Consider the following 13789-nt stretch of genomic DNA (forward strand, 5'->3'; position numbering starts at 1 on the left):
AAACAAACACACTTGATAATTTAAATAAATTATCTGGATAATTTATTTATATAAATTAATTATTTAATTGGTTAAATAATTAAGATAGCATGCATGATTTATAAAATTATTTTTATAAAGTATAAGATGGAGATGGAGATGTTTTAATTGTTAAAACAAAAAAACAAAAAAAAAAAAAAAAACCAAAAAAAAAAACCGGCCACCCATGTGGGGTGGTGGTTTTACCCAATCAAATGCCTTGTCTCCATGTGATGACAAGTTGATTTATCTCCACATCCAAGACATGCAATTGTATCTTTAAATTTTGAATTTTTCAAGTGTTGAATTAAGTTCATACTCTCTCTCTCCCTCTCAAAACTCACGGCCCCTTTTTGGGCAGAAAATTGGGAGTCTTTGGGAGCTCATATAGTGTTCATAAATCCTAGCAATTACTTGGTGTTGTCACAAATAGCTTGGGGTATCACACTCTTGAGGTCTTCTTCTTTGGAGGCTTGTCATTCATCCACCATCTCCTTCAACAAATCACTTGTTCTTCTAAAGGTAGAAGAAGGTACAATTTACATTTGTGAGCATCTTGTTCTTGTAATTTTGATCCTTGTTCTTTGGGTTTTAGTTTTAACATAATGGTATGTTCATAACAAGTTTTAAAATCTAAGCTTCCGTTGCATTTTCATGTTAAATATGGTTAACTTGAACTTTGATAATCTTGTATAAAACCCAACAATGGCATCAAGAGCCGGTTACAAGGACTTATGCTTCTTACATGTTCATAGATTTCGGGTTTTTCATGGGTGAAAAAGGGGTCCGAAATTTTGGTGGATTTTACCCCTCATGGATTTGTAAGATCTTGACATGCATGGAAAGATCTTAGGAAACCATTATTAACATTTGGATGTTGAAAATAAAAAAAAAATAAAAAAATTTTGGGCCGTAGCCTCTTGGGGGGGGGGGGCGATTTTATTTGGTGATTTTGGGCATTGGTTGCTTAGGTTGCATGCTTAGAACATTTGGTATGTTTGGATGTGTCATAACCGAAACCTAGACCTTGGATGTGTTGATTATGTTTATTATTCAATATGGTTGTAATAATTCATAATCTTAGGCTTGTGTAATTTATTTATTCATAAGTTGGTTTGTAATAAATAGATTAGTTGCATTTTCTTTTTTTTAGAAAAATATGTATTAGGATACATTTTGTAAAAATTGAAGATGCAAGAATTGGTGGATTTGGGCCTTGGACCGAAATTTTGGGCTTGTTGGGCCTCACCGGCCCATCATGGGATTCAAGCCCATTAGGCCCATAAATTTCACTCTTGGGCCCAAGAAGACTTTTGGAAGTTTGGAGCCCATTAACAAGCCCAACAAGAACACAACAACTTGGAAAGGATACTTGAAGCATTTGGATGCAAGGTCAAGTGGGAGTCAACATTCCATCCTTGTGTCATGTTTTGTCCCTTAGGTGTGACTTATGACCTATACTTGTTTCGGCTAACAAGTATGGTCAAACTTAGCGGTTCTCGGTTATGACTATATTTTGCATATGTATGCTTGGTTGTTTGTTTTACTTTATGTAATGTGTGGTTGATAGATATTAGGATATCCAAACCGTCACATAGGAACGACAACAAGCATGAAACGGGTTCTAATATATATTTGGTAATATCGCGTCAATTAGTTTAATTAAATGGGTTTATTAAAACTAAGCGATTACTCACATATAATAAAATTGGTTTTATTATAACTTGAACCTTGAAAATTGGTTTTCAAAATCGCCATATTACTAAATGCATGTTAGGATATGGCATAATGTTTTTCAAACTAGAATATTGGAAAACTTAAAAATCCCTTTTTCATAATTACCAAGGAAACAAGTCTAACACCATCCTTTTGTATGACACTTAACGTATTAGGGAACTTTAAATGGGATAAAGGTCACCTAACCATTTTGAGCAAACTAATATACTTAGGGTAATATTAACATATTTGTGGGATAAAGGTCACCTAACCACTTGTATGTTAATCTTACATGTTTATACAAGTAGGACGACTTGAATTGGAAACCATGTGATAAAGGTCACCTAAGCATGGGGTCCAATGGTGTTGATGGGATAAACATGCCAACACGAAATAAGGATTTCGAATGGTCCCATACCTCTAGAAGTTGCAAAGGGTTGCAATTGTCAAGATTGACTACCTTGTTAAATCAAATAACGGGATAAAGGTCACCTAACCGAAATTTGATTTATCGTTGGATTCTAGAATTTAATTATTATTTTAAAATTTGGAATAAAAGGGTATTAATAATTAAATTGTTTATAATACTAAAATAAAACTTTGTTAAATTTTGTAGATGGCCGCTAACAATGCTAACACCTCTACCCATAACACCCGTAACCTATCCTTAAGAACCATCCTTGAAAAGGATCGTCTAAACCATAATAACTTTATGGATTGGTATCGCAACTTGAGAATAGTTCTCAAACAAGAAGAGATATCATATGTCTTAGACGATCCCATTCCCGACGAGCCTAACGTGGAAGATGAGGAGGCTTATAACGATTGGGTCAACTACACCAAAGATTCGGTGCAAGCCTCTTGCCTCATGTTAGCGACTATGATTCCCGAAATCCAAAAGGATTTCGAGCATCATGGGGCATACGACATGATAACTCAATTGAAGGAAATGTTCCTTCAACAAGCTAGAGCCGAACGTTTCGAAACGGTTCGAGCCTTTCATGCATGTCGTATGGAGGAAACCCAAAGCGTCTCATCTTATGTCCTAAAGATGAAAAGCTACATCGAAAAGCTTCGTAGGTTGAATTGTCCCGTGTCTAATGAGTTGGCTACGGATTTGATCCTCAACTCTTTGACCAAAAGGTTTGAAACCTTTGTCATGAATTATAACATGAATGGATGGGACAAAAGCATTGGTGAGCTTCACGCAATGCTAAGAACGGCCGAAGCGGGAATGGGTAAAAAGGTTTTACCCGTTCTAACAATCGATGAAGGGAAAAGGGGACATAACTCCAAACCCAAAGCAAGTGTTGCTAAGGGCAAGGGCCACGTCCAAGGAAAGGGAAAGAGGAAAGCCATCACGCCCTACAAACCGAAGGAAAAGAAGCAAAAGGTTGCGACGCAAGATCCATGCTTTGAGTGTGGAGAGATAGGTCATTGGAAAAGGAATTGTCCGACCTATCTCAATGCATTAAAAGATAAGAGGGATGCGGGGCATACCTCAGGTATTATCTTTACTATATATGTTGAACTGAATGTTATTTCTTCAAATACATGGGTACTTGATACCGGATGTGGAACTCACATTTGCAATTTGTTGCAGGGGTTCAAAAGAAGTAAACAACTCAACAAAGGGGACATTAGTCTCTTTATGGGCAATGGAGCAAAAGTTGAAGTCCAAGCTCAAGGAGACTACATGTTAAAGCTTCCAAGTGGTTTGGAAGTAATTTTGAAGAATGTTTTGTATGCTCCTAAGTTAAGGAGAAACATTATTTCCGTGTCCCTTTTAAAACAATGTGGCTTTGATTTTAAATTTATGGATTATGATATTCATGTTTTGATGAATGGCATATTTTATTTTAAAGCTATACCCATGAATGGTATATATGAAATAGATCAAAGTGGTATGTCACATAGTAGTTCAATGTACAATGTCAACACCAAGAAACTCAAGAAGGACTTGGGTGATCCCTATCTTTGGCATTGTCGCCTTGGACATATAAGCAAGAATCGCATGCAAACTCTTCGCAAGAGTGGTATTCTAGAAACAAATGAGTATGATTCATTTGATGTATGTGAATCTTGTTTACAAGGCAAAATGACAAAGCAACCCTTTAATAAAACTTTTGAAAGGTCAAAAGAATTATTGGGTATCATACATTCGGATGTATGTGGTCCTTTTAGACCAATGACTAGGAATGGTGAAAGATACTTCATTACCTTTATTGACGATTATAGTCGATATGGTTATGTGTACTTAATGAAACACAAAGATGAAGCTTTTGAAATGTTCAAAGACTTCAAAGCTGAAGTAGAAAGACAACTCAAGACCACAATCAAAGTACTTCGTAGTGACAGAGGAGGTGAATACCTAAGTGATGTTTTTCAAGATCATCTTAAGAGTTGTGGAATTATTTCACAACTTACTCCACCTGGAACACCACAACATAATGGTGTGTCTGAAAGGAGAAATCGTACCCTATTAGATATGGTTCGATCGATGATGGCTAGAAGCAGTTTACCTCTATCATTTTGGGGCTATGCTTTACTTTCCGCTGTTCGCATATTGAATATGGCTCCAACCAAGAAAGTGGAGAAGACACCTTTTGAAATATGGCATGGAAAGGCTCCATCGCTATCATTCTTAAGAGTTTGGGGTTGTGAAACTTATGTAAAGCAATACACCCCAAACAAATTAGAAGTCCGATCCACTAAATGTATCTTTATAGGTTATCCTAAAGATGATATAGGATATTACTTTTACGACCCTAGTGAGCAAAATGTTATTATTGCTCGAAAGGGTAAGTTCTTGGAAACTAAGTTCCTTGAGGAAGGAACTAATAGTAGAACAGTGAAATTTGATGAGGATCAAGAATCACAAGATGATACACAATTGGTTGATACTAGCACTCAACAAGAGGTTGTTGAAAGTGATCAAGTGGTTGATCAAAACACACAAAACGTTCGCAGATCTGGTAGAGTTAGCAATCCACCTGAAAGATATGGATTTTTTGTAGAAGGTTGCTACGTGGTAGATTCTGATGAACCAACCACATACCGTGATGCAATGTCCAAGAATGATTGTGACAAATGGCTTGAAGCCATGAACGTTGAGATGCAATCCATGTATGACAACCAAGTTTGGGAATTGGTTGAACTACCACTCAACTCCAAAGCTGTTGGAAGTAAGTGGGTTTTCAAAAGAAAAACTGATATGCATGGAAACTTGGATACTTATAAAGCAAGACTTGTAGCTAAAGGTTTCACTCAAACTCAAGGGGTTGATTATGATGAAACTTTTTCGCCTGTGGCAATGCCAAAGTCTATTAGGATATTATTTGCCATAGCTGCATATTATGATTATGAAATTTGGCAAATGGATGTCAAGACCGCTTTCCTAAATGGATATCTTGAGGAAGATGTCTATATGGTTCAGCCTGAAGGTTTTGTCGATCCGAAACATCCTAATAAAGTATGCAAGTTAAAGAAATCAATCTATGGATTGAAACAAGCATCTAGAACTTGGAATCATCGTTTTGATGAAGAAATCAAAAATTTTGGATTCATCAAGAACGCTGATGAGGCTTGTGTGTATAAAAAGGCTAGTGGGAGTATAATTACCTTCTTAGTATTGTATGTCGATGACATTCTACTATTTGGAAATGACATTCCAACCATGGAAAGCGTTAAGGCTTGGCTTGGAAGTAGATTTTCCATCAAGGATCTTGGTGAAGCTGCCTATATTTTGGGAATAAAGATCTATAGGGATAGGTCAAGGCGCTTGATAGGTTTGAACCAAAGTACATACATTGATAAAATCTTGAAAAGGTTCAAGATGGAAAACTCCAAGAAAGGTTTTGTACCTATTCAAAGAGGGACTATATTGAGTTCAGCTCAATGTCCAAGCTCAAAGGGTGAGCAAGAAACAATGAAACAAATCCCATATGCTTCTGCTATAGGATCCATCATGTATGCGATGATATGTACTAGACCGGATGTGTCATGCGCTTTGAGCATGACAAGCAGATACCAACAGAATCCAGGAAACAGTCATTGGATGGCTGTTAAGAACATATTGAAATACCTTAGGAGAACTAAGGATATGTTTCTGATATATGGATCTGGTGAGGAGGAACTCGCTATAAAAGGTTACACGGATGCGAGCTTCCAAACTGATCGAGATGATTCTCGATCACAGTCTGGGTATGTGTTCACTCTTAATGGAGGAGCTGTCTCTTGGAAGAGCTCAAAACAGGAAGTGGTAGCATTGTCCACTACAGAATCAGAATACATCGCCGCTTCATTGGCAGCTCAGGAAGCTGCATGGTTGAAGAAATTCATTACTGATCTAGGGGTGGTCTCTTCCATTCAAGACCCCCTAGAAATCTTTTGTGACAACGAGGGTGCGATTGCACAAATCAAGGAACCTCGTTCGCACCAAAAGACAAGGCACATAGAGCGGAGATTCAACTACATAAGGGATGAAGTTGAAAAGGGAAAGATATGTATTCGCAAAGTTGGAACTGATCAAAATCTTGCGGATCCATTCACGAAGCTCCTAGAAAGACCGAAACATGAGCGTCATGCGAGTGGCTTAGGACTTCGATATTCTAGTAATTGGATTTGATCTATTTTGTATTAAAGTTTAAAAGACTTTTGTAATTTAACTCTTTTATATGATTATGGAATCTTGAGTTAAATTCTAATTTTGCATGTTTAATCCATGAATAAGTTATCTTATTCTAAAAGTCCGTAGTCGATCACATTTGTGGGAACAAATATGAAGCAAGACTATTATGAACTAGGATTGGTGGATATTCATAAGGAATGAATATAGAACATAGGTATGCTGCCAAGGTTCATAGATATTTGTGGGATACAAATATTGGACTGACCCGCTCTCAATATTACTACATGGAGTCGATTGACCTGATCATTAGTAATTTTGAGTAAAGGAGAATTTCATATTATCCTTAGACCTGAGATGTATACTGGGTCTTGATTTTCACCAAGTATTACACTTTGACTCTCCCCTTCGCTATTCGTAAAAGATGGTACATAAGGATGAGCTCGGGTGGAGTATAAAGTGATAGTGAGAGGCGTATACAGTCAAGAAGGAATTTGTTCCTCTTATGTGTTGAGAGTTTAGATGTCTAAGGCCTGATAAAGTTGAATTGTAAAGAGAATGATCACCTATGTCTCTTAGATCCAACATGACATCTAGTAACAAAGGGATATAATGATAGATTCACCTAAATCATATCAAGTAAGGGACTTGAAGGGATGATGTTATTGAATGGCACTTCGTCAAACACATTAGGGGTGGTGAACTGTTGTTAGGCAGTATTCACCACTTGCATTAATTTTCTATGTATCTCGTGCAAGTGGGAGATTGTTGGAATTACGTATGCCCGAGACACATACTTATACTAATGTGGCTAACTGTGTTTGATCCAAGTCGGGTCATACCCAATAACAAGCTAGACAACACCAAATGTATTCTTTAATGATTTGATCATTTAAACGAATACCGAACACTACGTGTTTAGAAAATTGGTTTTCTAAACAAACACACTTGATAATTTAAATAAATTATCTGGATAATTTATTTATATAAATTAATTATTTAATTGGTTAAATAATTAAGATAGCATGCATGATTTATAAAATTATTTTTATAAAGTATAAGATGGAGATGGAGATGTTTTAATTGTTAAAACAAAAAAACAAAAAAAAAAAAAAAAACAAAAAAAACAAAACCGGCCACCCATGTGGGGTGGTGGTTTTACCCAATCAAATGCCTTGTCTCCATGTGATGACAAGTTGATTTATCTCCACATCCAAGACATGCAATTGTATCTTTAAATTTTGAATTTTTCAAGTGTTGAATTAAGTTCATACTCTCTCTCTCCCTCTCAAAACTCACGGCCCCTTTTTGGGCAGAAAATTGGGAGTCTTTGGGAGCTCATATAGTGTTCATAAATCCTAGCAATTACTTGGTGTTGTCACAAATAGCTTGGGGTATCACACTCTTGAGGTCTTCTTCTTTGGAGGCTTGTCATTCATCCACCATCTCCTTCAACAAATCACTTGTTCTTCTAAAGGTAGAAGAAGGTACAATTTACATTTGTGAGCATCTTGTTCTTGTAATTTTGATCCTTGTTCTTTGGGTTTTAGTTTTAACATAATGGTATGTTCATAACAAGTTTTAAAATCTAAGCTTCCGTTGCGTTTTCATGTTAAATATGGTTAACTTGAACTTTGATAATCTTGTATAAAACCCAACACTTAAATGATCCAAATATTCAAATGAATACTGAGTTCATTTATGAAGACGAGGAGGTGGAGATTGAGGACATGACTGCTGAGGAATACCCTAATTTATTTCCACACTAATGTTGATCAGGGTGCTCCTATATTTACTGAGGAAACCGTCAAAGCAGCAGAAGATCATCTGGAGAAGATTTCAAAGGGCAAGAATGTTATTGATACAAGATTCAATTCAAAGCCCGGTCCATCTGTTGCTGACATTCAGAAATGGTTTGCTTATCGGGACAAGAAGGCTCATAAGATTATTGATGCATTCCGATATGTGGATCAAGAACTGAAAGTTGAAGCTGTCGCTCATGCTCAAGCTAATCAGATGACATCCTTCAAAGCTGTATCTAAAGTGCGAGGTGACATTATTTCTTGGCTTTATGATTCCTATTTAAAGGTCTGTATTTTAAAATGGGAGAACAGCATTCAGTACTATGAGAAGATTACTGATGTTCTCTCATTACCGCATTGGGAAGTTCGGACCCTCGCGTGTCGACCGTTTATTAACCGTGGCGGGAATCACCATGAAAGTTGGTTTCACCAACACTTGCTGTTTGAGGTGAACCATGGGTTCAAATTTTTTAAGCCACAGGTTCCAACTCGCAAGTGTATCGATGAGATCGATCCAAGGACAGGTTGGAGGAAGTTGGTAGTTAAGGTAAAGCCGCCAAGAACAATGAAGCGTGTACCGGTGAAGACGCTGAACCAACACATGTATTTATCTTTCAACCGTTAGCACTACGACAACCGAACTGGTGAGGTCGTTATTGTGTTAGGTAAAGGCTTAAAGACTGAGCTGATAAAAATCATTGATCCGATGTGGCTTGTGAATTTAACAGAGACTGACAATGACGTGCTATTCAAGAATAAAATATTGATTGAGCGTCGTGAAGACTATGACCGAGCAATGCAGTTTCAACGTGTTGTTCGTGTGTGTCATGAACATGGAATTCACAGCTGCAGAGATTGGCAGACAAGACGCTTCAAGTAAATTAAAGACAAAGAGCTCAATATGAGGAGGTGTCTGTTAGTACACGGTATTGCGTCTCGAGTCTTTGTAATTATCGTTTTGTATTATCGTTTTATTTAATGTAAAAAGATATTATTATTTATGCTAGTTCGTTAGAGGAACTGTCTAGTTGGTTAAGGATGTTTAACGAACTAGACCTTAAGGTAAGTTCCTCCTGATTCGTTAAGGATGTTTAAAGAATCAGAGGGTGTTTCTTTAAGTTTATCTGTTTAATGTATTGTAACGAAGCAGGAGTCTAGTTCGTTACGGAATGTGTAACAAACTAGCCCTGTCTTCTATATATAGACGTTCATCCTCTTCATAATTCAAGTTTTGGAGTTAATATTATCAAATCTCTGCCCAATTTTTCTCTCAACCAAAGCTTCATATAATTATTCAATCTATAATATATCTATACACCTAATACAAACTAATACTAATATATACAACATATAATCTATACGAGCAACTATAAACTAGATCCGTAATTGTTATTAGACCTTAGATCTGAGTTAGATCCGAGGGTTTCACAGAACTGATCATGATCTGATTCATGAATAATCTAATTGAGTCTGAGGTTTTGATTTTTACAGAAGTGATCACATGATGTTGACGAACATGATGATGAAGATTCAATTTGATTTTGATCCACATTAGATTGTTTAATTGAATAAATAAGCTTCGGAGATACTTTTGACTTGCAAAATTGTCAACTTGATACGAACTGATGAGTTTTATTCAGTAGTAAACAAGAGCCTAACGCTCTGATACCACTTGAAAGACCGGATTCCTGATCATAAGATGTCATCGTATACATGCAAATGCAATACAATACGGACCGAATACGTTATGTTTACTATACTAAGCTATAAGGCGGAAACAAATAGCAATTGAATTAAACACATAATAGTTCATCTCATCAATCATTCTTGAATATAACAATGCCAAAGAGTACATGTGATTTTCAAAGTATTTCTTCAACGATTACAAAATATGACAAAGTTTCACCTATTTATACATGTTGGCCTATGGGCGTATAAGTTGATAACGAATAAGACTTATAATGGCGTATAAGACTTATACGTTGGGAACTGACTTATGCGTCCTTAACATTCTATGATGACCAAAATCAAGCTCGTGTAATCCTACAAGATCTTTAGTAGACATTTTGCTCTAACAAATACGAATGGTTGGAGCAAGGAAGGTTGTTGGCCAAGGAGATCGTACTGGACGTCATGGTAGGCCACATATTGTTCGGGAAACTTCTAAAAAAAAGTTAATAACACGAGAGAAGAAGGAAGTGCAACCAGAAAGGATCAGAGTAATAATGAAGGGTATCAACTGGATCCTGCAGTTCAAGCCGCCATTGCTCAAGCTGTAGCTGCTGCTGTGAGGAATCTACATCCTAGTAAATCTGCTGAAAGACATGCAAGGACTACTGAGAAGATAGGGGACAGTGGTGAGAAGGGTGATAAGAATGAGAAAGGTGACTCGAGTGAGGTTAGGTCTGTGAAAGTTGGTGAGGGAAGGGGGGGCGAGGTGGGTGTAACTATAAGTCATTCAAAGGTTGTGATCCACCTAAGCTGACTGGTTTGGGCGATGCAATCGCTACTCTCCAGTGGATAACCACAATTGACAGAGTTATCCGAATTAGAGAGAACCGTCTCGATCAAGCGGTGGGTTATGCCACCCAGTCAATTGGAGATGAGGCTATGTTCTAGTGGGAGATAGCGGATCAGAGGAAGAATCAAGATGAGATTAAGGCAATGAGGTGGGATGATTTGAAGGAAATGGTTATGAAGCGGTTTTGTGCTGATGCTGAGGTTGAGAGGGCTGAAATGAAGTGCACTGAGGGTGAAGCTGGAAGAAGTGGAAAGAAGGATGGTGACCAAGATAGGCTGAGGACCAGAGCTTACATGTTGACTCAGGAGTAGGCCAAGCATATTCCAGATGTTGTGACATGTACGTTTCAAGTAAACGATATTTTTACTTCTTTATTGTTTGATTCAGGTTCAAATAGAAGTTTTGTAGCTACGACATTTAGTAAGTTAGAAAAATTGAAATGTAGTCGTGTGCTATAAACTTTTACCGTTGAAACCGCTAGTAAAACCTCGGTTAGGATAATGTGAATAGTTAATAATTGTAAGATAGTGTTAGAGGGACGCGAGTTCCCTGTTACCTTGTATGTTATAACCTTAGGAGGGTTCGATGTGGTTTCGGGAATAGATTGGCTATCTAAGTTTGAGGCTTAGATAGTGTGTAAGAGTAGGTTGATAAGGTTAAAGTCCTTGGATGGTGGTACGGTGACGGTTTATGGTGATAAAGAAATATCAGGGCTTAATGTCATTTCGATGATAAAAGCCGAAGATTTGTTAAGGCGAGGTTGTGATGCCTCCTTGGCGTACGTTGTTAAAGCTACGGCCGAGATGAAATAGGTGAAAGATGTTCCTGCTGTGCGCGACAATCCAGAAGTTTTCACTGAGGACCTTCCGAGGTTGCCACCGGAGCGAGAGATAGAATTCTAGATAGACTTAATACCAGGAGCACAGCCCGTCGTGAAAGCACCTTACCGCCTAGCACCGTCCGAGATGAAAGAACTAATCTCCCAACTGCAAGAACTCCTTGATAAAGGTTTTCTAAGACCGAGTGTTTCCCCATGGGGCGCAACAATGTTGTTTGTTAAGAAGAAAGAGGGAAGTATGAGGATGTGTATAGACTATTGTGAGTTGAATAAACTTACGGGGAAGAATAGATATATGTTGCCATGGATTGATGATTTGTTTGAACAACTACAAGGTTCAAGTTAGTTCTCACGAATAGACCTTAGATCAGGCTATCATCAGCTGAAGGTGAAAGAGGTAGACATCCCTAAGACAGCGTTTCGAACACGGTATGGACATTACGAGTTCTTCGTGATGTCATTCGGTCTAAAAAATACTCCTGTAGCATTTATGGATATGATGAATAGAGTATTCCAGCCGATGCTAGACAAGTCAGTTATCGTCTTCATTGACGATATATTGATTTATTCGAAGAGCGAGTCTGACCATGCTGAGCATCTGAGAGAAGTATTGGAGATTTTGAATGAAGAGAAGTTGTATGCTAAGTTTTCGAAGGGCGTGTTCTGGTTGCATGAGGTACAGTTTCTAGGTCACTTAATCAACCATGAAGGTTTTACTGTGGACCCAGCTAAGATTGAGGCGATAACGAATTGGAAGACTCCGCAAAGCCCAACTGATATACGAAGGTTCTTAGGGTTGGCTGGCTATTATAGGAGATTCATTGAAGGCTTCTTCAAACTAGCCGCACCGTTGACCATGATGACTCGAAAGTCTATCGTATTCAATTGGGGTAAGTACCTAGAAGAAGTTTTTGAGGAGTTGAAGAAAAGACTCACACAAGCTCTAAGATCTAATCCTTACTCTAACCGATGGTGATGAGGATTTGGTTGTTTGTACCGATGTTTCGCATCGTGGGTTAGGTTGTGTATTAATGCAACGAGGAAAGGTGATAACTTATGCGTCACTACAATTGAAGGTTCATGAGAGTACCTACCCGATGCATGACTTAGAGCTAGCAGTAGTAGTTCATGCCCTCAAGATTTGGAGACATTACTTGTATGGTACTAAGTGTACTATCTACACCGATCACAAGAGTCTGAAATATTTCTTTGAGCAAAAAGAGCTGAATATGAGACAGAGTAGATGGTTAAAGTTGATAAAAGACTGCGACTTTGATATAAAATACTATCCTTGTAAGGCTAATGTGGTTGCGGACACACTAAGCCATAAGATTGAAGAAGTCATCGCAATAGTGAGGTCGTATAAGTTGATCATTAACTTAGATCTCTTTGAACAGATTATCAAGGTACAGTCTGAGGTACATATATACGAAAGGCTAATGAAGAAGGAAAGAATCTTCGGACAGCAAGATGAGCTGATGGACAACACTCATGATGTGAAGACAAGGTTTGACCGCATGTGGATTCCACGCCATGGAAATCTTAGAGGACGAATCCTAGATGAAGTTCATAAGTCAAGATACTCAATTCATCCGGTATCCACCAAGATGTGTTAGGATCTTAAGAGAGACTATTGATGATCGGGTATAAAGAATGATGTAGCAGATTATGTTAGTAACTGCTTAACTTACTTGCAAGTCAAGGCAGAACATCAGAATCCTTATGGAAAGATGCAACCATTAGAGATTCCAGAATGGAAATGGGAACACATCACCTTGGATTTAATAACTAAGCTACCACGTACAGCTAAACATCATGATAACATTAGGTGATTGTGGACTTTTGACGAAAAGTGCTCACTTTCTGCCTATACGAGAGGTCATCTCATCAAACATTAGCAAATGTGTTCATAAAAGAGGTTGTGGCTAAGCATGGAGTGCCATTTTTTGATAGTGTCTGATAGAGATACTTGCTTTACCTCGAGATTCTAGAAGAAGTTCCATGTAAAGTTAGAGTATGCTAAGTCGCATATGATATAAATCTTAAACCGTTTAGTTTTAGTGTTTTATACTTCATTGTCGTATGGTTCTATAACCTTAAATCTTGTATTAATGGGATGCCTCGGGTCCGGAGACTATGGGTCTGTATGCGGTTTATCATCTGGCTATTCACAATTCCTAAGTGAGGTTGTAAGTAATTAAAAAAGCTAAAAAGAGCAAATCCACAGCTATCTGCCAACGTAAGTCATTAAATTTGATCATTAGGTA

This window comes from Bidens hawaiensis, unplaced genomic scaffold (genome assembly GCF_021521415.1).
Source record: "Bidens hawaiensis isolate Kalapana, Puna unplaced genomic scaffold, B.hawaiensis_p1.1 tig00023200_1, whole genome shotgun sequence".
NCBI lineage: Eukaryota > Viridiplantae > Streptophyta > Magnoliopsida > Asterales > Asteraceae > Bidens > Bidens hawaiensis.